Source organism: Melozone crissalis, unplaced genomic scaffold (genome assembly GCF_028551555.1).
Source record: "Melozone crissalis strain CALT ecotype California unplaced genomic scaffold, PUWL_Pcris_2 ptg000244c_1, whole genome shotgun sequence".
Lineage (NCBI taxonomy): Eukaryota > Metazoa > Chordata > Aves > Passeriformes > Passerellidae > Melozone > Melozone crissalis.
Window position 1 is genome coordinate 894,807 of NW_026536003.1, and position 23,081 is coordinate 917,887.

Consider the following 23,081-nt stretch of genomic DNA (forward strand, 5'->3'; position numbering starts at 1 on the left):
TTAATCCAAAATGGGGTCGGGACCCTAAAACGGAGCTGGAGGGGCCTGGAGCCCCCAAAACCAAACACGGGGGAGGGGATTGGGGGAACCATCGGAAAGGGGAGGGAGAGCAGGGAAAAGAGGGGTGTGGGACCCCCAAATTGAGCTGGGAGGGGGATGGGACCCCCAAACAGGATGAAGCCAATTTTGTTCCTGGAATATGTGAAGTAGTTTATGGATATGCGAAAAGCCTATTAATATGCAACAGGCTGTTGTAATGGGAGAAAAGGACCGTAAAGCAAAGGTTGTTATGGCCACCAAGACCCCCCAGTTATTTTCAGGGACACCCCTTAATTAATCTGGTTTAACTACATCAGCCTGTTGCATATTCATAGACCCTCATGCATATCCATAAACTAATCTACATATTTCAGGAACTATTTTACATGGCCCGTCCTTCGGGGTGTCTCCCCATTTCAGGAGCCTCCACTGAAATGGAAAACGAAAACCCCCTCCCTTTGATGATGATGATGATGATGATGATTACATTAATTAATTTTGAAATTAAGGGGTTCTCAGGCAAAGATACGGGAGTAGAAATAACAGTTCTTTATTAGGAAAAATTAAAAATACAAATGCAGTAGTACAAACAAAAAAACCAGTGACACAGTCAGAATCCTCTGGGAATCCAGTGAAAAAGGCTGATCCTCTGGGAATCCAGTGGGCAAATATTTATCCTCAGGGAATCCAGTGGGAAAAGGTGGACAGTCTGGGAATACAGTGGAAAAAAGGGTGATCCTTTGGGAATTCAGTGGGAAAAGCTGAAATTTTTGGAATCTGGTCAGAAAAAGGCTAATCCTCTAAGAATCCAGTGGGGAAAAGGCTGATCCTCTGGGAATCCACTGGGAAAAGCTTTGTCCTCTAGGAATCAAGTGGAGAATGAGGCTGATCCTTTGGAATCCAGTAGGAATAGGGCCGATCCTTTGGGAATCCATTTCTTAACCCCCAAAGACACGGCACAGGAAGGGCCATGGAGTTTTTATAGGGTATGCCAAGGGTGGAGTTGGGGTTGGGGTCAGGGGAGGAGTTCTTAGCAACACAAGAAGGGTGAGATCAAATTCCTGCCTATTAGCAACAGCAGCATGCCACACAGAACGTGTCCCCAAAACCTAAATCCCCTCTAAAACAACTGAGAAATTATGCAACGTCAGATATATTCGATGAATTTCCTTCATTTAAACCAGTTTTGGGTGTTTTTAAAGGATGAAGTTGAAGCAGAGGCCAAACCAAAAGGCGAAGCAGCCAGGTTTGTTCCCAACATGGATCACAGGGAATGTGAGTGACCAGGGCTGTGCCCAAAGTGCCTCCTCCAGTGGGGGATGGAGCTGGAGCAGCGCACAAAGCTCTGCCCGCACTAGGGGTACGCGCAGGGCTTCCCTTACCGGTGCCTCCGTTGGTGTTGGGTCAAGTGAGAGCTCTGTGAGAAGCTCTTCCCACACTGGGGACACTCGTAGGGCTTCTCCCCAGTGTGGATGCGCTGGTGCTTGACAAGGGTGGAGTTGTGCTTGAATCCCTTCCCGCAGTCGGGGCAGCGGAAAGGCCTCTCCTCTCTGTGAATCCGAGACTGCAGGAGGAGACGGGAGCTGGTTGGAAACCTCTTCCTGCATTTATCACACTCGTAGGGCCTCTCCCCCGTGTGGATGCGCCGGTGGGTAATGAGGTGGGAGTTGTTCTTGAATCCCTTCCCGCAGTCGGGGCATTGGAAGGGCCTCTCCTCTCTGTGACTCTGATAGTGCCGCAGGAGATCGGAGCTGGTCTGAAACCTCTTCCCACACTTGGAACACTGGTAGGGCCTCTCCCCAGTGTGGGTCCTTTGGTGCCTGATCAGGCTGGAGCTCTGGCTGAAGCACATCCCACACTCAGAACACTTGCACGGCCTTTCTCCAGTGTGGATTCTCTGGTGCCTGATCAGGTGGGAGCTCAGGTTGAAGCTCTTCCCACACTCCCCACACTCGTAGGGCCGTTCCGCAGTGTGGATCCTCTGGTGCACAATCAGGTTGGAGTTCCACCTGAAGCTCTTCCCACACTCCACGCACGTGTGGGGCTTCTCCCCATCATGGAGCTGCTCATCGAGCACCAGCTCCGAGCTCTGGCTCCGTCTCCAGCCGCCTTCCCGGCCCAGGCTGGCTCTTTCCCCCTCAGATCCCCGCCGGCTGCGTTTGCAGCCCCTCCTCGTGCGGCATCTCCGGGGCTTTTCCTCCCTGTTGGCTTCCTGCGCCATGGAGCTGCTCAAAACGGCCTCTTCCACCAGGTTCTGCCGCGGGCATTTGTCCTCCCTGCTCTCCATGCTCAGCTCCTGCTCTGGGGGAGGAAGGACAAGGACAGGATGGGATTTGCCTCCGTGCCACAGGCAAGGGCAAGGAGATCCCCCCAGGGCTGAGCTGCAGCCAGGGCTGTGCTGGGCTGGGAGATGGAGCAGCACAGAGGGGAAAGGGGCACTCATCACCAGCTCGGGGCTGTGCACAAATCACAAACAGGACTGGACTGCTGGGAATGCGTCCTGAGCTGTGTGATTTTCCAACCATCTGTCTCATTACTTGCTTATGACAATGGGAAGATGCCAGTAGCTCACTTCACAGGTAGCAGACAAAGGACTTCATGTTAAAACTTATTTTAAAAGGTTTTTGGCCAATCACACAAAGCAAAAGCATATTGACTGTAGTTCCATCCAAGCACTATAAGCACATTGATGGTTAAAACAACGCTTGCTTATTTCAAGTACAATACCTGCTTGTAAGCCTTAAAAAACAATACACAGAGCTCCATTATTAAGCTTGAAACTTCCTAATATCTGGCTAGATACACTTTTCCGCGGGTTAGGGAGTTATTCTAGATAAGTGTTAATGCACAGACCATTGTTCTATTTCTCCTTACTTTCTACTTCTTATACAATTTTTCCACTGATCAATCTATTGGCTGCTGCAAAGCTCAAATCAGTTCTAATGTCTCTGAGGCTTGTCTTTTGCAGCTTTCCCAAAACCATCTGATTTTAAGCATTCCAGAGACACTGACTTCCTTCTCACCTGCCTCATTGTCCTGGGGCATCTTCCTCTTCATCGCAGCCTCCCAGGAGCTGGCAATGGGAAATCCTGGTTTGGGGAAAACAAGGGATGAGAATGTTGAGTTTGAAGTTCCCTCTGCCCAAGTCCATCTCTACAAGTCACTGGCACTCTGGGCTCCAGAAAAACCTCCCAAACACCACGATTCAGCCCTGAAAAAGCCTCCCAGGGGTTCTCCGTCCCTGGTTCCTCCCCTTAGTGTTCGGGGGTTCCCCCTGTCCCAGCTGCTGGGGGTCACACTTGGATTGGGGGTCCCCCTTGTGCTCGGTGCCCGCCCTGCCCAGGCTGTTGGCAGTCCCAGCAATCCCAAAAGGTCCCCTGGCTTCCCTCTCCTCATTTCAGGATCCAGGGGCTTTTTGGGCTCCTGGGCTCCCTTCTCCCCTCATTCTCTGTTCTGGGCTGCAGCGGCTCCAAGGAGTCCCCCCTGCCCCTCTCCAGGCTCTTGAGGCTCCCGCCAATGGCGGCGCTCCCCCCTCTCTGGGCTCCCCACTTTGGGTTCCTGGGGGACACAGGGCTCTGCTCCTCCAGGCTGCCTCTGCCGGCAGCCGCCACCGCCACCCCCCTGATGTCCCCCCAAGGGGCCTTTTCCACTCAGCCTTGGACTCCTTCATTCTCCAAACATCCCCCAAAACCCCAACCCAGGGACACCCCGGGATATCCGGGCCAAGCTCCCCCTCCCTGCTCACCAGTGCGATTGGGAGGCGATGATCCCACAGGTGGGGGCTGCGAATTCAGGCAGGGATTGACAGCGTGGTTCCCTCAGCTCAGCCTCGATCTGCCTTTGTCCCTCCTCTTCCTCTTCCTCCCACTCCTCCTCTTCCATCCCCTGCACTCCTCCTCCTCCTCTGTCTTATTCCCACCTCCTTCTCCTCTTCCATCGCTGCTCTCTCTCTGCCTTCATCCCTCCTCTTCCATCCCTCCCCCTGCTCCTCCTCCCTAACCCCACCTCCTCCTCCCCCTCCATCCCTGCCCTTCCCTGCCTCCTCCTCCTCCCCCAGCAGCAGCCACACCCTCGGTGCCCCGTTCCCGCAGCCCTCGCAGCCGCGGCAGGAGCGGGGATGGAGCCGAGACAGGTCGGGATGGGCAGCGCGGGGCTCTCGGCTGCTCCCAGCCGCTCTGGGCGGGGGGAACCCGGCCCGGGCCAAAGGAGAGGCAAACTGGGCAAACTGGGGGCTGCACATCCAAACTGGGCCTTGCTGTGGACCCTGCCTGGCCACTGCCAGCCCTTGGGGCTCCTCTCGGCACATCCGCCAGGGGGGAACGCACACAGGGCTGGGGGACCCCAGCAGTGGCAGCACTGCCAGGGACTGGGACTGCACTGGGATCATACTGGGAGTGACTGGGACTGTACTGGGTTTGTACAGATATCATACTGGGATTGTACTGGGTTTGTACTGACATCATACTGGGATCATACTGGAGTGACTGGGACTGTACTGGGCTTGTACAGATATCATACTGGGATTGTACTGGGTTTGTACTGACATCATACTGGGATCGTACTGGGATCATGATGGGACTGTACTGGGTTTGTACTGACATTATTCTGGGATCATATTGCCATGCCAGGGCAGACTGTGATCGCACTGATGGACACTGGGATCATACTGGGATCATACTGGGAGTGACTGGGACTTTACTGGCTTTCTATTGACATCCCATTGGCATCATACTGGGATTGTACTGAGTTTGTACTGACTCCATACTGCCATCATACTGGGATCATGCTGAGATCACACTGGGAGTGAGTAGGAGCCTGGAGGGGGCAATTGAGACCATGTTAGGGATAAATGGGATATACTGGGATGAACTGGGATGGTGCTGAGGATGGCTAGGATCATACTGGCAGTGAGTGCCACTACACTGAGGCTGACTTGGAGTGCTTGGGAGGAAATGGGATCATACTGGAAGGAACTGGAAAGATGGTAGAGGGAACTGGGGTACCCTGGGATATACTGGGACTGACTAGAAGGAAAATGAGGGTGAAAGAGAGCAGCTGGAACCACGTAGAGCACAACTGGTTTATTCTGGCAGAGACTGGGAGCACACTGGGGCCAAATTTGGATCATACTGGGACTGACTGGACTAATACTGGGAGGAACTGAGTGTCACAGTGAGCACACCTTGCACATCACCCCCCATACTGGGCCTGACTGGGAGCAACTGGGAGCAAATGGCATCATACTGGAACTCACTGAGTTGATTGAGGAAGCAACTGGAACCATGCTGGCGGCAGCTGGGACCATACTGGGAGAGACTGGAAGTAAGTGGGATTATACTTTTGAAAAGTGCATTTTTTGTGATTGGGTTTTCGCAATTATTAACATGAATATTATACGTCTTGTGTTAGAAAGTAACTCTGTATTAATTCTCTAAAGTAGTGGGTTAAATATAGTTTTAGGTTATTAAAAAAATGTTAAAATAGAAACTATGCTTGGTATGAGACTTTTTTAAAGAAAGGACTTGCAGCGAGATAGCAGCCACAGGACACCTAAATCTTTCAGGGAAAAAGAATTTATTGGTCTCTTGTCAGAAGAAATGAACTTCTTCCTGCCTCGAAGCTGCTGTTAGGTTTCAGAGGAAGAAGTTGACAATGACCGGACAGAATCCTGTGTTTGAATGGAATTTATGCATCATGTATGAAGTGTATGAATATGCAACAGGCTATTGTTTTTAATGGTTAATCCTGTGCTAACAGGTGTCCTTTTTCGGGCTCGTACCGCCCAGGAAAAGGTACCCAGATGTCCGTAACTCTTTGTATTTGTTGTCTCATATTGTCCTAATTCGATTTCTCCAAATTGTTATTACTCTAATATTATTACTATTTTTTATAACCATTTTATTACCATTAAACTTTTAAAATTTTAAAAGCACGTGATTGGCGTTTTTCACAATTTGGTAGCAGAGGATGGTTACTAACACCTCGCTGCCGGTGCTTTAGGAGAGTCAGAGTGGGGAAGGCGCGCCCTGCCCTGTTGGCAGCCTCGCTCTGTTTCCCCTGGGGTGACCGACAGACACAGGTTATGGTGGACAAAAGGAGACAATAAAACAAAGAGAAGGGAAAAGGCTCCCTACAACTGCGGTAATTGGCCCCCTAAGAGTAGCAATATGCAGGAAGAACCTGGGAAGGAAAAGGGATTGGTAAGTATTTCTCAGGAGGGCAGGTACAGGGGGATGAATGTGTGTGAATGAGAGGAGGGCTGGTTGTCCCAGACCTGCCAAGTGAGTGCTGGAGTCTCCCACACTGCGTTTCCGACTTTCCGCGGTAAGTGGCCAGGAAAGAGACGAAGTGAATGTTAACAGGAGTGAGAGAACCCCCCGGGGTAACTGGGACTGGGTCTCAGAGAGGGGCTGGACCCCTCGGAGGAAGGGAGCAGAGGAGTTTCCGAGCCAAATCCACTAGGAAATGGGACAAAAGGGGCCCCTAAAAACCTGCTGGGTTGAGGGATAAGAGTGCCCAAGAGCATCCAGAATTAAAACCTGCTGGGTTGAGGGACTAACATTCCAAGAGCATTCAGGGTTGAGCAAAATTCTGCCAGAGTGAAGATATCCTCAAGAGCATCTGGGATTGGAGCACACAGCTGGGCTGAGGGATAAAAAAATGCCCAAGTGTTGGGGAAGATGAAACAGGAAAGCCTTATTGATAGTGGAACCCTGGAAAAAGTTAAAGATAGAATCCAAAATGTTAGGCTTTGTGCTTTCCCAGATCAACTTCACCTGCGTAAGCAGTATGATAAATTATATAATTGTTAGATGTGATGATTGTTTAGTAATTAAATGTAATTATTATATAACCATAAGAAGAATAGTGAGAAACTATGTTGGAAATTCAGAGAGGGGCTAAATTTATGTATAAAATAGAACAATATAAGTTTAATAATTAACATGAAAATTATGTAACGATAGAGTATAAAACATGATCATTTCGGATGTATGGTCGGAGTCAGATTTGGGTTGAATATACCCTGATTCCCAGAGCTCTTAATAAAAAGCACCGCATATAATCGCTCCGTGATTATGTGTTTTTGAACGCTAACATTTTGGCGACCCGAAGATGGGACCCTTGTGAGTGCTGCTGAGCGAGTTCGCGACTCGATCACGCTCCAGCCGGCACCGAGGGATTCTCGGGGAGCCCATCGGCCGCGACCGCTTCAGCCGCTCACAAACATCCCCGGGAGAAAGGTAAGGTGCTTTTTACTTTGGTTTGGATGCCTGCCAATAAGACGCAGCGAAAGCTACGCTTGGTTGGGCTAATGGAATTCCTGTTGGTGTAAGCCTAGGCGCCGTTCCGTAAGACAATCGCGAAAGCGTTGCAGGTTCGGCATTTGTGGTATTTTTGAAATGGAGAAACTTAAAGGGATTTTGGGCAGTAACACCCCTATCCCGCAAAATTCTGCTTTGGGGTGCTTATTAGCACATTGGAAACAAGGTAACTTTGGGGAAGGATTACGTAAAACTAAGTTGATTGATTATTGTAATTCATGGTGGCCAGAATATGCCTTGGAGAATGGTGAAAAATGGCCAAAATACAGTACTCTGCAATATAACACTATTTCGCAGTTAATGTCGTTTTGTAAACAAGAAGGAAAATGGGATGAAGTCCCATATGTTGATCTGTTTTTCTACTTACGGGGAAAGCCAGAATGGCAGAATGAATGTGAATTATTAATGGTTAAAACATCTGCAAAGTGTGGGGTTTGTGAGGAACGTTGTTTAGAACACTTGGCGTTAAGAGAAAGCTTGAGTAGAGAAAATTATACAGATATTGATTTACAAGTAGCTCCAATAAGAACAAGAGAACCTAACCCTATCCCACCTGTTTCATCTGTCCCTATCCCACTACCTGCTCCTCACCCACCTACCCCTGAACCTGTCTCGTCTAGTACACCTTTCCCTCTTTATCCTCCTCTCCCATCATCACCCGATCCCTCTTCCTCGGAAGATGAGCAAAACCTAACTGTGATAGAAAGAGGAAAGAGGAATGCGAGTGAAAAAGATAGCGATGGTAATGAATCAGTGACCCCAATAGCTCATAGAACCCGGGGTCGGGCAAAGTTTGCTCCAGTTGTGCATAGAGATGGCATAAGGAAACAAAAACGGACTGTGATTGCCCCCTTGCGACAAGGTGTCGGAGTGGAAGGGCCAGTATTTGTAAAAGTGCTTTTTTCCCCAGCAGACTTAGTAATTTGGAAACAGTCAGCCGGAACTTATAGAGAAAATCCTGATAAAGTGGCACACATAGTAAAAATGGTTATGAAAACGCAAAATCCTGACTGGGATGACATACAAGTGATATTAGATACTCTGATGGATTCTACTGAAAAAGAAATGGTACTTAAGGCAGCCAAAGAGAGGGCAAGAGAAGATATTAGAAATGGGCTGGTAACAGGGAACTTAGACCTGAATTTCCCAATTGAGGATCCAAATTGGGACCCTAATTTATTGTGTGATATGAGGAGATTACGGAAATACCAAGAGTGGATCCAAATAGGAGTTCAGAATGCTGTGCCCAAAACTATAAATTGGTCCAAACTATATGAGGTTCGACAGGAAAAGAAGGAATCTCCCACTGCGTTTTTGGAGAGGCTTAAGGAGGTAGCAAGGAAATATACAGACCTCCAAATGGATACAGAGCAAGCAAAGGCTCAGCTTGCTCTCATATTCTTGGGCCAATCACAGGATGACATTCGTAGAAAATTGCAAAAATTAGAAGGGGAAGAATTAAGGAATTTGGATAAGTTACTCGAGGTCGCTTGGAAGGTATACAACAATCGGGAAAAAGAAGCTAGTAAAAGGCAGCAGCAAAATCTTTTGGCAGTAATACAGGGGAGAGGGAACCCAAATTTCAGGGGGCGTAACAGGAATGGTCGGGGTAGGAGACCAGTTACCCAGGGGTTAAGCCTGAATCAGTGTGCATATTGTAAGCAGGAGGAGCATTGGAAGCGAAATTGCCCAAGTTTGAATAACCAGTTTGACCAGGGCAATCAGCTCCAGCAGGCTACCAAGGAGATGGTCCTGGGGGAGTATACCAGCTGACTAGACGTAGAACCGGTAGAACAAGTTAAGGAACCTGTTGAAAATATACAGTTAGGGCATAAAGAGGTCAGATTTCTAATAGATACGGGAGCTAGTTTTTCTGTATTGAATGATTTGGAAGGAGAAATTGGGGACAAGGAAACGACAATAGTCGGCGCTACAGGGAAAGAGGAAAAACGGCCTTTTCTACAACCCCTAGATTTGTGTTTTGGAAACAAGGTCATGACACACGAATTTTTATATGTACCTGAGTGTCCAATTCCGCTTTTAGGGAGAGATTTGCTAGCGAAACTTGATGTGGTAATAACCTTTGAAAATGGAGAGCTTATAATGAAAATACCTGAATCAAAGACGGGACAGATATTAATGATCAAAGAAAAACCTGTCCCCTCTATCCCTAGGGAGGTAGAAGATGCAGTGATTCCCTCTGTATGGGAGACGGATATACCAGGGAAATCTAAATTGGCACAACCAGTGCATGTAGAGTTAAAAGAAGGGGCAAGGGCTGTACAAGTCAAACAATATCCCATAAAACCAGAAGCACGGCAAGGAATAGTAAAGATTATTGAGAAATTCTTGAAATACCGAATTTTAGAAGAATGTGAATCAGAATTTAATACACCAATATTTCCAGTAAAGAAGCCAAATGGTGAATATAGATTAGTGCAGGATTTGAGAGCAATAAATAAAATAACAAAGGACATTTATCCAGTGGTAACAAATCCTTATACATTGCTAACATCCGTAAAGGAGATATATAAATGGTTTACCGTAATTGATTTAAAAGATGCCTTTTTCTGCATCCCCCTTGACAAAGAAAGTAGGAAACTGTTTGCCTTTGTGTGGGAAAACCCAGGGAATGGAAGAAAGACCCAGCTCACCTGGACACGAAAAGAACTCACCGACCCTATTCGGAAACCAACTGGAAAAGGAACTGGAGATTTGGACTGAAAATGGGCAAGTACCAAGAGACCAATACTTATTGTTGCAGTATGTTGATGATATACTAATAGCTATAGAAGCAAGAGCAACCTGTATAAAGGTAATCATTGAGATTTTAAATTCACTGGGAATGGGAGGCTATAAAGTATCCAGAGGAAAGGCACGAATCGCACAACAGACTGATTTACCTGGGATGTGAAATTTCACAAGGGCAACGAAAACTAGGTACTAACCATATCCAAGCTATTTGTGCTATTCCAGATCCCCAGAATTTACATGAGCTGCGAGTCTTCCTCGGGATGGCAGGATGGTGTCGCTTGTGGATCATGGACTATGGACTGATTGCAAACCCCCTGTATGAAGCTCAGAAGACGCAGCCATTCACCTGGGGCAAACCACAGAAAGAAGCCTTCCTAAAATTAAAGGAAGCACTGACAACTGCTCCAGCACTAGGGTTACCTGATCTGTCTAAAGATTTTCAGCTGTTTGTACATGAAAGGCTGCGCCTAGCACTAGGAGTCCTGACCCAACATCTGGGAAGCTGGAAAAGGCCGGTGGGCTACTTTTCCAAACAACTCGACAACATAAGTGCCGGGTGGCCCCTATGTCTGCGGGCAGTCGCAGCTACTGTGATCCTGATACAAGAAGCCAGGAAACTTGCTATGGGAAGGCACATAGATGTCTATGTACCACACATGGTAACCACTGTCTTAGAACAAAAGGGGGGCCATTGGCTATCTCCCAGCAGGATGATGAAATTCCAGGTAGTCCTGACTGAGCAGGATGATGTCACATTAAAAACAACTAACCTTTTGAATCCAGCTTTGTTCCTAGGTACCACAACTGAAGAAGGCCCATTAGAACACGACTGTGTAGAAGTAATAGAGTACACCTATTCAGCAAGAGAGGACCTGAAAGATGTCCCACTAGAGCAGCCGGAGTGGGAGCTGTTTATAGATGGGAGCAGCTTCGTGGAAAATGGAACCAGATACGCTGGATATGCGGTAACAACAGTCAATACAGTAGTGGAGGCAAAGGCATTACCACCAAATACATCTGCCCAGAGGGCAGAACTGGTTGCTTTAACCAGGGCACTAGAATTGAGTGAAGGGAAAAAGGTAAATATCTGGACTGACTCAAAATATGCTTTTGGAGTGGTGCATGTACACGGAGCACTGTGGAAAGAAAGAGGACAGTTATCTTCTCGGGGTACGCACATTAAACATCAAGATGCAGTCCTGCAATTGATACAGGCAGTACAAAAACCTGAACAAGTAGCAATCATTCACTGCAAAGCACACCAATCAGGAAACTCCAAAATCTGTGAGGGAAATCGAAAGGCAGACTGGGCAGCCCGACAGGTTGCTCGAAAGGTACAAACAACAATGGCATTGATACCTTTGAAGCTTAATGTATCCCAATTCAATTTGCCTCCAAAACCAAAATATTCAGTAGAAGATGAGAGACTGGCACGTTTGCTAAATGCACAAAAGAATTCAGAGGGATGGTATGTAACTTGCACAAGGACAAATAGTGGTACCCCCCTTGATAATGAGAGAGGTTCTACAAATTAAACATAACGAATGTCACTGGGGAGCAGAGGCATTGGTAAAATTGCTAAAGCAGAGTTTAATTTCAGTACGGATGTTAACAATGGCAAAATCAGTAATGTCAAAATGTGATATCTGCTTGAAAAACAACGCAGTGGCCAGGCGACAGGCACAGCTAGGAAGAATTCGGATAGGAATAGAGCCAGGAGACTATTGGCAGGTAGATTTTGTAGAACTACCAAGGACTCGAGGATACAAATACCTGTTAGTGGGGGTTGACACATTCTCTGGGTGGCCAGAAGCCCTTCCCTGTCGCACGAACCAAGCAAAGGAAACAGTTAAGTGGTTACTACAGGAGATTATTCCCAGGTTTGGGGTACCCCTAGGGGTATCATCAGATAGGGGACCCCATTTCGTAGCTACAGTAGTAAGAGAGGTAAGTAGATTGCTGGGGATAAATTGGGACCTCCACACACCGTGGAGACCCCAGTCAAGTCGACAGGTAGAGAGGATGAATCAGACACTAAAAAGGCAAATCAGAAAAATATGCCAATGTGGAGAGTTTAGTTCAAGAATGACTTAAAGAAAAAGGCCATGAAGACATACAATTGAGAGAAAAGTAAAAGGTAAAAGTAAAGCAGTTCCTAAAGCAGTTCCCAGCCTGATTTCTATAAACAATTAGACTCTCTTTATAAACAATAAGGTTCTCAGACAGTCTTCCCATAACAAGCAGAACACCCTCTCTGGGAGAAGATGGCACCCTGGGAACAGATGTGGAAGCTTTGGGAACACTGGTTCTGTTTTTAATAAACAATTGTAGGTATTGTAAAACAAAAGGAGTGGTTAGAGTTTTCTCTGTTAGCCTATCATGAACTCGGATTTTGGAATATGCATGAAGTTCGTTAACATTATTATTTAAAGTGGCTGATCGATCAATAAACCTGAGTTCGATGCATTAAAGGATGGTCATTCTCCCTTCATTTCCAACATGCCAAGAAGCCAAATTGCAGTGGCCCCAGGCTTTGCCAATAGCACTGTTGAGGATTCAGATAAAGCCTAGGAGTGGGATGTCAGTCAGTCCTTATGAGATATTGTATGGGAAACCATATGAATCTCCTGAGTCTAACCCTAATGTACACGTCACAGGAAAGCAGGAAGTGTATAATTATGTTCTGTCTCTTGGGAAAACTTTAGCTCGGCTCTGGAGTATCCTCGTGTGGAATAGACCACTGACTCTCGAGAACCCAGTCCATAACGTACATCCAGGAGACGAGGTGTACATCAAGAACTGGAACGAGGAACCGCTGAAAGAAAAGTGGAGTGGACCCCATCAGGTACTACTGACCACCTTTACAGCAGTCAAAGTAGCCGGCGTGGAACCCTGGATCCACTACACCCGAGTGAAGAAAGTCCATCCTGGATCACAGACTGTATAAACTCTGGAATCAACAAAGGCTGCAGATAAGACGTGTTTAATTGCTTTCAGAATGCTATCAGTAATTGTGCTAGCGTTATGGTTATTAATATCTTTGGGATGTGGAATGCAAAATGATCAACCAACCACTCTTCATTCTAGAGTGAAGAGAGAGGTACAAACGGAAACACAGGTGATAAAGGTTTCTAATGCAGTTCGGGCTGAGAATGTAATGATCAGATTAGTCAAAGATTTTGCCAAAATGCAAAACACCAGCTGAATAACTGCCTGTCTGCCAATACCAAAGGCAGCAGGAGACCCAGTAAATTGGGGAATCATAACATCAAAACTACCTGAAATACAAAAGAACAAAACAATTACATGTAAACTGGTACCCGAATCGAGGCAAGTTACAGAAACAACTCTGGTATGGGAATGTGAGGCCAAGGATAAGAAAGATCAGATAGAACCTTGGGACAGTGCGTGGTCTGTGAGTATTCTTCAAAGATTCCAATATATGGCAAACACCCCTTGGTGTATTAAGTGCAAGGCCCCGAGAATGAAACAGATCCAGCAATAACGAACACTGACACTAGAAGCAGAACGAGGGCAGACAAAGTAAGTTGGTGGGCATGTAATAAAACTCATGACTGCACTTCAGATGATGAAGAGATAAAACAGATGCCACCCCTGGCAATAGCCCTACAAATTGGTTGTGTTTGCAGAGGGATCAAACATAAACAAGGCAGAGTGAATTATAAAGTAATTATAGGGTGTACCAGGATTACAATCCGAGGTCCAGGACAATTTGTATGGGCAGCAAGTGATGGTACCTGGACAACACATCTGCCTATAGATGGGAAAGTAAAGGAGATTACTTTAGGCCTCCCAACCTTATGTCCAATTTGGAAAAAGTCCCCATTTAATGGAAAACATGAACTTCTGCAGATAAGAGCAAGACGAGAAGTTCTAGACAATGAAAATCCAGATGACACTTGGCAAGAATCCTCTAGTGGAGTGAAATTTGGATGGGCCCTAGAGTCATTGCTTGGTCCTATAGCAAACTATAAGAGCAGAGAGATGCTGTACAAACTTACAGGTCAGGTAGGTAGACTGGCAAGAGTCACCCGGGAAGGATTTAAAGAATTAAATATACAATTACAAACCACCACAAAAATGACTTTACAAAATCGATTGGCCCTAGATATGTTACTCCCGAAAGAGCATGGAGTATGTGGATTTTTAAAGGGACAAGTTGATCATTGCTGCGTTCATATCCCAAATGTAACTGCAGATGTAGAATATGACATCAATCAGTTGAAACAAATAGATCATGAAGCACAAGAAGAGCAAAAGGATTTGGCTACAAGCTGGTTAGGAAAAATCTTTAAAGGATTGGGGTGGAATGTGAGTTCATGGATTAAATCTATCATTGAGAGTGTGATAATCTTACTAATTGTATTCTTAGCAATTTAGTTAGTTTACAGCATCTTAAAGGGAAAGATACAGAAGAAAACATCCTGGAACCAGAGGATAATAAAGGAACTAACACGAGATCCACGCCCACCATCTTCTGGTTCTCCAGTTCGTAGCAGCATCCACGACAACGTTTACATCAACCCTGGATTTGAAGAACCAAGTACGAACTGAGGAATAAAGGACTGTATTAAGTGAAAACATTTACACCTATAGTGAAGTGAAAATGCTTTCAAAGGGGGGAGAATGATAGTGGAACCCTGGAAAAAGTTAAAGATAGAATCCAAAATGTTATGCTTTGTGCTTTCCCAGATCAATTGCACCTGCATAAGCAGTATGATAAATTATATAATTGTTAGATGTGATGATTGTTTAGTAATTAAATGTAATTATTATATAACCATAAGTAGAATAGTGAGAAACTATGTTGGAAATTCAGAGAGGGGCTAAATTTATGTATACAATAGAACAAAATAAGTTTAATAATTAACATGAAAATTATGTAACGATAGAGTATAAAACATGATCATTTCGGATGTATGGTCGGAGTCAGATTTGGGTTGAATATACCCCGATTCCCAGAACTCTTAATAAAAAGCACCGCATATAATCGCTCCGTGATTATGTGTTTTTGAACGCTAACATTATAAATATGATTGTCTGGCAAAAGATTTTGACAATATAGAAACTATAAGCGAGACTGAAATGAAAGCAAGCTTTGAGATATCTTAGTTTCTGAACAACTGGAAAACAATGGTATGGCTGGCTGAAGGTAATCCCCTTTTGATGAAACAATTCCCTCTGCTTGCAGACAGGTCCAAAGGTCAGAGCAGACCCCACTAGCTCAGCAGGAGGGGTCCAAAAAGGAGTTTTAAGGGTTTAAAATGTAACACAGTATGGTAATGTCATGATTCTTATAGGCTGTGTGTAAATTCTATAGGATTTCTATCTTGTACTAGATTGGTTAGTGAGAAATAGAATATTCAACACAGAAAATTTATTGTATTGTAACGGGAACCTCGCTCTCTTACGCTTTTACTCTCTCACCCTCTCATCCTCTCTACCCCTCTCTTCTCTCGGGCCTGCTCTGAGCTGTGCCTGGCAGCTCCAAGCAGGGCCCTGCACCCAGGCCCTTTGCAATAAACCGCAAGTTCCACGCCCTGGCTGCAGAGATCTCTCGTCTCCGTCCGTCCTGACCGTCCTACACCCAAGAGCATCTGGGGTTGCACAACACAGCTGGGTTGAGGGATATCCAAGAGCACCAGGACTGGCCAGAAACACCTAAACTTGTAATAGGTGATGTGAAAGTAAAAGGTACCTTATTGTTGTCTTGCTGTGTGTGAGAGTGAGTCACACACAAAATCAGCCTCAGCTTCCCAGGCGGGTGGGAAGGGGGGCTGTGGAAAGAGGAGTGTGTGACCCACAAATAAGCCATTGTTCTCCTGGGCGTGTGGGGGCTGTGGCATAAGGTACAGGTGACCTGCAAAGGGGCCATTGTCCCCAGGGCTAAAGAGTGTGAGTGACACACAAATCAGCCTCACGGGTGAACGGCACCAGAGGCAGCAGAGTCAGGGCCCTCCCAGGAGGCCCGGAGATACTGAGACCCAGAGGCCACCCCAAGGCGAGGGGGGCCACAGGGACCCGTGATTCTCTGTCAACAGGGATCCACTCTGTGTCCTGAGGGTGGGAAAGAATGTGTGGAAGTGAATGGGAAACAAAAGTGAGTGAATGTAGATGAATGAAAGTATAGGTAATGTGGATTGTGTATTTTAAGCTTCACTATATTTCCATGGAGGGAGGTGTATTGTATTAAAAGTAGTGTGAGAAAAAGATTTTTTATTTTTGTGTGTGTAGTTGAAAGAAAAGTGGTATTTAGGTTGTTAGTGAATGTGAAAAACAGAGGCAGAAGATGAATAGATAAGATCTTGAAAAATGAGACAGAAAACCAGTAAGTTGGACACAGGGGGGAAAAAAATGAAAAAAAAAATTCCTTTGGGAGTTATGTTAGCTAACAGAGATACAACTCCTTGCAAAAAGAGAAAATACAGGGTATGTAGTAGTTGATGGGAAAAACATGCAAACTATGGAAAAAGGGAAATTAACCTTAAACTAGTAAGCTCAAACTTGTGAATTATATACTTTAAAAAGAGCACTAGAATATTTAACACAAAATAAAGGAACTATATATACTGATTCAAGGTATGTCTTTAGAGTAGTACATACCTGTAAAAAATTTGGAAAGGAAGAAGATTACTTAATTCAAGAAGAAAAGGACTGGTACATGAGGAGCTTATTTTAGAGGCATTACAATCAACTAAGAGAGATAGCTATAGTACATATTAGGGAACTCCAAAAGGGAAAGACCCCAGAAAGAGGAGGAAATAATTTGGCAGATCACAAAGCTAAGGATGCAGCAGAAAACGGAGCTGAAAGAGTTATGTTAATATTTACTCCAAACCAGGAAAAACTGGAAATTCCAAAGTTTAGGGAAGCCGAGAAAAAAGAATTAAACAAGACAGGAAGTGAAAAAGATAAATCAGGGAAACGGAAACTTCTTGATGGAAGACAATTACTTAATAAAATGTGCTTCTAGGAAAATATTAGAAGACATGCATCAGAAAACGCACTGGGGTACTCAAGCTTTGTGTGATAAATTTTTAAGGAACTATACGTGCACTGGGATTTTTGGATTTAGGATGTATCCTTAATTTGCCAAAGGATAAATAAAAAGGTGATGAGAAAAACAACATTAGGAGGTCCTGAGTTAGCTCGTTGGCCATTTCAAAGTATCCAAGCAGAAGTTTAGATTTGTTAGGTTATGGGTTTATTTGTAAAAAAACCCCATTTCATCTAGAAGAAAGAGAATATGCCATATGTTAGACAGGAGATTTCAGGAAAATAAAAATTTTTGAAGTATCAGAATACACAAGAGAAAAAACAAGAAAAGAAAAAGGGAAAATGAAAAGGAAGGGAAGAAGAGGAAAAATCAGAAAGAGAGTGGGATCCTCTGCAGGTCTTGCCCTCCGTTCACGGCCCAGGCGCCTGTCCCGGGTCCCGGCTCGCTGCCCGCCTCAGCTCCGCCTGCCCCGGTTTCCCTCCCAGGTGCGGCCTCACTGCCCAGGGCAGCTCCACCTGCCCCGGCGCTGTCGCTCAATTTCTGTGCCCTGCTCCCACTGCCTGGCCCGCGGCCGCTCTGCCGCCCATGCTGGGCAAGATGGGGGTTGCTCTGTCCTGCCGCCTGCTCCGAGGTCACCGCGCCCACCGCACCCGGGGGGGTCCTAGCCATCCCATCCCCGCCTGCCCTGCCCGTGCCACCTGCGCTGGGCACCGCCGCTGCTGCCGGGCTCTCCCACCTGCCTTTGCTCTGCCGGCAGCTGCCGGATCAGCCGCCATCAGCCATGTGGGGGCTACCCACGCTCCGCCTCGGCCTCCACGGGAAGATCCCCCTCTGCCGATTCCAGCAGCAGACCCTGCCCACACTCCCACCGAGCCTCGGCGGGATATCCTCCCCTGATCCCGTCCTGCTCAGAGTTACATCCCCTTGGTAACCACAGCTCCGGCTGTTCAGGGAAAATTTCTCTCTCTCTACAGGAAGCACCTTATCGAAACACTAGGAGCTCAGTTAAAAGGCAGCCCTCTCCAAATTCTTTCCCAAACCACGGGAGAAAGGCTAGAGAAGGTAAAAAAGTGAAAGAGTTAGATGAAGGGATTGCTCTATTTCCGTTCAGAGAGGTTCCCATGGGAGGGATGCGCTGCCCCGCCCCAAGGGAGCCACCAGCGCCCCTGCCGGCCGTGCCCGGAACTGCACCCAAGGGGAAAGCGCCGCAGCCCAAAGGCCGGGACTGGGTCTGGGCTCTGTTTGCTGTCAGTGCTGCAGCTGTTGGTGTTTGTTTGCTTTATTATACACACTAGTAAAGAACTGGTATTCCTATTCCCATATCTTTGCCTGAGAACCCTTTGATTTCACTAGTCTAAAAATTAAGAGGGAGGGGGTTTGCATTCTCCACTCCAAGAGAGGCTTTTTCTGCCTTCCCGAGCAGACACCTCTCTTGTAAAGCAAGACAAGCACCCAACAGGCACTGAGGGGGGCTGCAGGAGGGGCACAAGAAGGACCTGCAGCACTTGGGCACAAAGGCACAGCAGGTGAATGCAAGAAGGGAGCAGCAAAAGGCCAAGCTGAAGGCAAAGGCCAGGGCACAGTTCCTACAGCCCCTGAGGGATCAACCCCAGGGCCCAAGGGGGCCCCAGCACCCAGGGCACGGCTCGGCCACAAGCACCTGGCAGAGGCATTGCCCTCCTCGGCAGGGCAGAGCCCACCCAAACAGCCCCTGGCAAGGAACCAGGGCTCCACCTGCAGGGCACAAGGACACTGCAAGCACAGACAGCAGCACCCTCAGGACCAGCAAGTCCACCCCTTGATGGACATGGATTGGCAGGGCTGTCACAGCTCCCATCACACTAGGCACCCTCCACAATGCAGCCCTTGAGAGCATTCAGGGTGGGTCTGCATTGAGAGGAGGCATTTCCTGATGGACACAGGGGCCTCTCAATCCACTCTGAATTCTTGACCTAAAGGGGAAAATAGTAAAGGAATATTTTAATTTTTAAGGGAGTGAGTGGGAAAGATGAGCAGCTATGATTTGTTCAACCCCGTTAGAAGCTGTGGGGGATAGGACTGAAATAAATGGATTTTAACACTGTAAAAGGGGATACAGAGGACTGTTCTGTTCCACTTTTGTGTGAAGATCAGACAATGCCTATGCTGCAGTGAAACCTTAAGTGTGGGCAGCCCCAGGGAAATAGGGAAAATTAGATTTGGAGCCTCTACAAATTACTTTAAAGCAACCAGGACAAGCAGTACCCTGTTCCAAGAGAGGGAAGGAAGGGCTCACAGTCTGGTATTGAGTCCCTGGTAAAGGCAGGGCTTTTGGAGCCAAGGATGCCTCCCTACAACACTCCTATCCTGCCAGTCAACAAACTGGATGGATGGACAGGAGGAGGAATCACAGAATTTTAAAGTGCTAAAATGAAGAGTAACTGAGGTGGCAGGCCCTGGCCTTCCAGACAGGGAAAAAGAATTTGAATCCTAGGTGGATGTTAAACAGGGTCTTGCCAAAGGAATTCTTGTGCTAAAATGTTTAACCCAGTAGCCAGAGAGTGGCCTCATTCTCTGCAGAATTGTGCAGCCACAGCTTTCATTGGAACTGTGGCCTGAAAACTGATGACAACAGGAGGATCTCCTAGAGTTCAAGTCTGGCATCAAGTTAAAGCTCTGGCGACCAAAAGAGCCTCTACATGGATGAGCATGGCTCGGTTATTACAGTATGAAAGTTGTTCAATGGCACAAGAGGATTTAGAACCGAGGACAGGGCAAGGGTTTAACCCAGCCTCCTGTTTGAACAGCCTGGAGAGGGGCTGGCAAGGAACCCAGGACTGCACTCAAGGGACAGAGCTCCACACCCAGGCTGGGAGAGATTGATGATGGGACATTGCCTGGCCTAAGGGAGAAAATGTGTTTGTGGATGGCTCTGCAAGGGCAGCAGAAGGGAAAAGAGCTACAAGACAGGCTGTTATTAACGAAGGGGAATCAGACACAGCGCAGGTCACCGCCCCATGCTCAGCTCAACCCGCCCACCTGTGGGTGCTTGTGAGAGCCTGGCACTGAAATGCCCTGAGCAGGAAGGCTTCAATATCTTCTGCTGACACCATGGCACCTAACAGGGGGGCAAAAGCAATTCTCACTGCTTCAGCAACCACTGGAGCAGATATCAAGGCACATTCTCCCATAGGAAGCTGGGCTGGCACACAGCCTGCCCCGGCACTTTGCTGCTGCCAACACTCAGCCAGGACATCGGCTCCTGCCTAAGGAGTGCAAAGCAGCACCACTGGTGGCCAAGGGGCCCATGCCAAGTGTCTCTGAGGCCAGAAACAGCCGCCAGCACAGCTCAGCACGGGGGGACCCCTCAGCCTGGCCTCAAGGGCTCTGAAGCCCCAGAGATTTGCACTTCCCACCTGCAGCAGCAGGATGGGAGGCCGCCCCTGAGCCTGCCCTGAAGGCAACGCAGCAGCAGCCAGGGCTCCACAGCGGGCCAGGCCCCTGCGCCTGCCCACAGATCCTAGCCTGGAATCCTCTGCAATCCTGGCCACCCTCCTCTGCCATCTCCAGCCACTGGGGCCAAGCCTTGCTGTCACTGCTGCAGCTTCAGCGCTGGCTGGGCCTGCATTGCTACAGCGACTGCGGAACACCAGGGCACAATTCCACTCTGGGGCTCACGGACACCCACACTCTGGGCTGCCTGCCATTGCACTGCTGCAAAATGCACCCAGTTTGGTTCTTCTAAATCTTATTTCTCTGCTCAGTCTTGGTTTGTCTTTGCCTTGGGGAAAGGAATTTTAAAGGTTTTATTTAAGGGGTTTTACACTACTCAATGGAGATGAGTTTAACATCTCAACAGACTGGGAATAGCCCTAAAGACACCCACAGAGATAACGACCAGCAAAAAAACATCAACATTGCCCAGCAGCAAACAGCAACTAACAGCTACCCCAGACACTGCCCCCGGCAGAGCTGGAGACACCTGGGCTGGAAAAGGCTGAGAAGGAAATCCAGGAGTGTGGAAACCAAATTCACATCAGAGGGGAAGAAATCCGGGTCCAACAGGAAACCAAATAATAAAAACTTACACAACTTGGAAGCAATGAACATTAAAGCAGTGGATTTAGATTGGTTTAGACTACATAAAGTTTAGGAAAAATCTAGTAAAACTCACATGGCATGGAATGATTTTCTCTGCACAGCCGGGCTATTTGTGAAAGAAGTTATTTCTGTTGCACATCCTGGCCAGAACCAAGTAATGCCTTGACTCTCTAACACTAAAGAGATTCTTGGAGAGGTTTTGTTTTCCCTGCAGTTTCAATGACAAAATTAAAACATGAGAAAAATTTTTCATAATATTCCCACTTTATATTATCAGGTAGGTTTGGGACAGAAGTGTGAGAATCAGTTTTTGGTCTGGGTTTTTCCACATTCGCCTTTATGTTGCATTTTACAAAATCGAAGAGATTTAACTGTAATACTTTGAACATAAATAGTTAATACTTTTTTTTCAAAAAGCATATTCTGGGGGGGCCACATGTGACTCACCAGATGGCTGCCCTGGAAGAGAAGCTTCATTCCAGGCAGCCTGCAGAGCAGCTTTAGAAATGCAAATGAACACTGCTGGGAAAAGTGTGGAAAATGCACCTGGGTCCCTTGCCTGGGGCAGGAATTGGGCTCATTCCCTCTGCCCCTCACCCCAAGCTCTGCCTGCTTGCATTGATGGAATTTGCACAGCTCGAGGCAGAGCCCAGGGTGAGTGAAGCAAAGTGAAAATTTTCCAGGATAGAAATCCATTTTAATTTAAGTGAAATGTACATTTTTGAGTTGAGTCTGTAGTTAGAAACCATAGTTATTTAGCCAGACTGCAAGGTCTAAGCTCAGTGGAGTTACTTCAGCGAAGGACAGAGATAAAGGCGGGAGACAGAAGATGATAGAAGGAGACAGAGACAGAGACTGCTGTAAGAGCAAGTCAACCTGACCTCGGAATTTTTTCTGATAAAGAGGAACTAGTGGTAAATGTCACACAAAACCCATAAAAATGAATATGTATGAACCTGTTGTGAAACTGTATGCATATGTATTTAAGAGTGAGATAAACAGAGACCTGAAGTTCTCAGAGGTACACATGCCTCTTTTGAAGAGAGCAATCTCCGCATGCATCCAGCGCTGTAATAAACATACCAGCTTTACAACTTTGACAAAGTTGTAGAGTTTTCTTCTTTTCTCTGCAAAACATTATGGCGAGCCAAGGCAGGAGTTCTCTGTCCCTGCAGGGGCGGAGGGATAGACAGACCTCCAAGGCGCTCCCTACGATTTTTTTCCTGGTGGGACTCCGCTCATCTCGACTTGCCTCCTGCGAGGACAGACAAGGACATGTTGGCCTGTGGGGGAGAATACGGTATGTATTGAGGGGCCCCTGGGGGGGAAAAAGAGAGCTAGGGAGTAAATCACTCAGAGACATCTGGGTGTAGCTGGTGGAGCAGCTGGATTTGAGGCGGGGGTTCATTGTTCTGATAGAGCAGCCGCTAGCGACCCTGGGGGTGGGTCGAGTGGACCTCTATGCGTGTGTATGTGTGTAGTGTCCGGACACTGTATCAGGGGTTCATTGTCTGATAGAGCAGCTGCTAGCGACCCTGGGGGTGGGTCGAATGAATCTCTATATGCGTGTGTGTGTCAAACACTGTGTCACTGTACGGTAAATGCATTGTGTGGTCAGTGCACTGTGTTTCTAATTATGCAAGTGTATAAGTGTATGGTGTATAAAACAGAGTAGATCTACAGTGCCCTGCAGTGCGAGGGGAGTGAGTACTACCCGTGTTTGAAGCAGCCGAGTGAGGCCTGAGGCTGCAGCAGGCTGTGGGGGGAGGGAGAGAAGTGCCCCGAGGAGAAGCGAGTGGAGAAACGTCAGTGACGGTATTTATTGTGTTTAAATGTAGTGATTTATGTAAATTTGGTACATTTTAACC

The 23,081-nt window shown here is 47.0% G+C and overlaps 1 pseudogene; it reads right to left on the reverse strand.

Moving 5' to 3' along the window:
• LOC128949482 (zinc finger protein 850-like) overlaps positions 1–23,081 on the reverse strand; it is a 190,508-nt pseudogene that overhangs the window by 95,048 nt on the left and 72,379 nt on the right.